This window comes from Moschus berezovskii, chromosome 13, assembly GCF_049115385.1.
Source record: "Moschus berezovskii isolate FMDL1 chromosome 13, NW_MosBer_1.0, whole genome shotgun sequence".
NCBI classification, from domain to species: Eukaryota; Metazoa; Chordata; class Mammalia; order Artiodactyla; family Moschidae; genus Moschus; species Moschus berezovskii.
The window spans coordinates 55,845,254-55,848,654 of NC_142472.1; positions in this window are offsets into that span (position 1 = coordinate 55,845,254).

The following is a 3,401-nucleotide window of genomic DNA, read 5'->3' on the forward strand; positions in this document are numbered from 1 at the left end:
ACAGTTAGCGAAAACAAGACCAGGAGCTGACTGTGGCTCAGACCATGAACTCCTTATTGCGAAATTCAGACTTAAATTGAAGAAAGTAGGGAAAACCACTAGACCATTCAGATATGACCTCAATCAAATCCCTTATGATTATACAGTGGAAGTGAGAAATAGATTTAAGGGACTAGATCTGATTGATAGAGTGCCTGATGAACTCTGGACGGAGGTTCGTGACATTGTACAGGAGACAGGGACCAAGACCATCCCCATGGAAAAGAAATGCAAAAAAGCAAAATGGCTGTCTGAGGAGGCCTTACAAATAGCTGTGAAAAGAAGAGAGGCGAAAACCAGAGGAGAAAAGGAAAGATATAAGCATCTGAATGCAGAGTTCCAAAGAATAGCAAGGAGAGATAAGAAAGACTTCCTCAGTGATCAATGCAAAGAAATAGGGGAAAACAACAGAATAGGAAAAACAAGAGACCTCTTCAAGAAAATTAGAGATTCCAAGGGAACATTTCATGCAAAGATGGGCTCGATAAAGGACAGAAATGGTATGGACCTAATAGAAGCAGAAGATATTAAGAAGAGGTGGCAGGAATACACAGAAGAACTGTACAAAAAAGATCTTCACCACCAAGATAGTCACGATAACATGATCACTGACCTAGAGCCAGACATCTTGGAATGTGAAGTCAAGTGGGCCTTAGAAAGCATCACTACTAACAAAGCTAGTGGTGGTGATGGAATTCCAGTTGAGCTATTTCAAGTCTTGAAAGATGATGCTGTGAAAGTGCTGCACTCAATATGCCAGCAGATTTGGAAAACTCAGCAGTGGCCACAGGACTGGAAAAGGTCAGTCTTCATTCCAATCCCAAAGAAAGGCAATGCCAAAGAATGCTCAAACTACCGCACAATTGCACTTATCTCACACGCTAGTCATGCTCAAAATTCTCCAAGCCAGGCTTCAGCAGTATGTAAACCGTGAACTCCCAGATGTTCAAGCAGGTTTTAGAAAAGGCAGAGGCACCAGAGATCAAATTGCCAACATCCACTGGATCATGGAGAAAGCAAGAGAGTTTCAGAAAAACATCTATTTCTGCTTCATTGACTATGCCAAAGCCTTTGACTGTGTCGATCACAATAAACTGTGGAACATTCTGAAAGAGATGGGAATCCCAGACCACCTGACCTGCCTCTTGAGAAACCTGTATGCAGGTCAGGAAGCAACAGTTAGAACTGGACATGGAACAGCACACTGGTTCTAAATAGGAAAAGGAGTACGTCAAGGTTATATTGTCACCTTGCTTATTTAACTTATATGCAGAGTACATCATGAGGAACGCTGGGCTGGAAGAAGCACAAGCTGGAATCAAGATTGCTGGGAGAAATATCAATAACCTCAGATATGCAGATGACACTACCCTTATGGCAGAAAGTGAAGAGGAACTCAAAAGCCTCTTGATGAAAGTGAAAGAAGAGAGTGAAAAGGTTGGCTTGAAGCTCAACATTCAGAAAACAAAGATCATGGCATCTGGTCCCATCACTTCATGGGAAATAGATGGAAAAACAGTGGAAACAGTGTCAGACTTTATTTTTTTGGGCTCCAAAATCACTGCAGATGCTGATTGCAGCCAGGAAATTAAAAGACGCTTGCTCCTTGGAAGGAAAGTTATGACCAACCTTGATAGTATATTAAAAAGCAGAGACATTACTTTGCCAACCAAGGTCCGTCTAGTCAAGGCAATGGTTTTTCCCGTGGTCATGTATGGATGTGAGAGTTGGACTGTGAAGAAAGCTGATCGCCGAAGAATTGATGCTTTTGAACTGTGGTGTTGGAGAAGACTCTTGAGAGTCCCTTATACTGCGAGGAGATCCAACCAGTCCATTCTAGAGGAGATCAATCCTGGATGTTCATTGGAGGGACTGATGCTAAAGCTGAAGCTGCAATACTTTGGCCACCTCATGCGACGAGTTGACTCACTGGAAAAGACTCTGATGCTGGGAAAGGTTGGGGGCGGGAGGAGAAGGGGACGACGGAGAATGAGATGGCTGGATGGCATCACTGACTCTGTGGACATGAGTTTGAGTGTACTCCGGGAGTTGGTGATGGACAGGGAGGCCTGGCGTGCTGTGATTCATGGGGTCGCGGAGAGTCGGACACGACTGAGCGACTGAACTGAACTGAACTGAAGTTATGTTTGAAAACTGAAAATTTCTTCTTTTAGTTCCTTTCTGTCTGTCCCGTACCTGCTGAAAGACAGCAACTGGCACTTTCCACATTCTGCCCGACGCTTCCTTAGCCAAGCCCACTGTCCGTTGGTCATGGATACCTTTCTTTTCCACCTTTCATTAACCATCTGTCAAAGTTTAGCAGGTGACAGCTTTGCTAAACTTTCTGCTGCCACATCGCACATACTTTTTTCCCCTCCAGCTTCCAATAGCAATTTCCTCATGGCTCTTCCAGGGCTAATAGCAATCTTCCTGAAATTGTTTAAGCTGTGGCATAGGCTTAAAGCCAGGGCCTTACAATTTACGTTTTTAAATGTCAGCACCCCATTGCTGGTACCAGTTTCCATTCTGGTTATCTATTGCTGTGTGCCTCATCACCTGAAAACGTGGTGTCTTAAAACAGCCATGTTTTGTGATCTCTCATTGTTCCCTGGGTGGTCGTGGGTGAGTGGTACCCACTGGGTCTTTCATGTGACAGCAGGCAGATGTTCCTGGGGTGCATGAGACCAGAGAAAAAGGTCAGGGTGTGGCCCCAGAAGACTCGTGTGCCTGATTAAAGAACCTGAACTTTAAAACACAGTCAACGGGGATCCCTGGAAGAATTTTGAGCAAAAAAGTGAGGTTATTAGCTCTTTCATAAGAAAATAATGAGAAGCCGTGTGGGGACGGGCGAGGGAGAGCCCGAGAGGGGCAGGTTGTTAGGCCTGGGGGTGGGCAGAGGCTGGGGGGGAGGTGAGAGCTGAAGTGAAGGACACAGCCACTTTGGTATTCAAAGGCACCTCACAACCGAATACCCAAGACCGAACCCATCATCTCTCCCAGATGAGCCCCACTTCCGGTGCTTACTTTCCCAGTGAAGGGCAACCACCATCTATCTAGTCGTGCAAGCCAGAACCCTAGGGACCATCTGCAGCCCCCGAGATCGAGAGCATCATGTGTTCATGATTCCTCCTTGCCCTCACTTTCCTGGGGCAGAGTCTGATTCCCTGTCCCACTGTCTTTGCCCTTTGCCACCTAGCATCCCTGGGCTGATAGTGTATGAGCAGACTCTTTTCAGGCCTCGTCTCACCAGAGTCTTGAAATGTGCTTGTGTGTTTTGGCTTGGCCTCTTGTCCTTCTGTTGTCCACCACGGAAGAGCTTGCCCCAGGTAACTGCACCTTCTAGAATGAGAAATACGTGCATC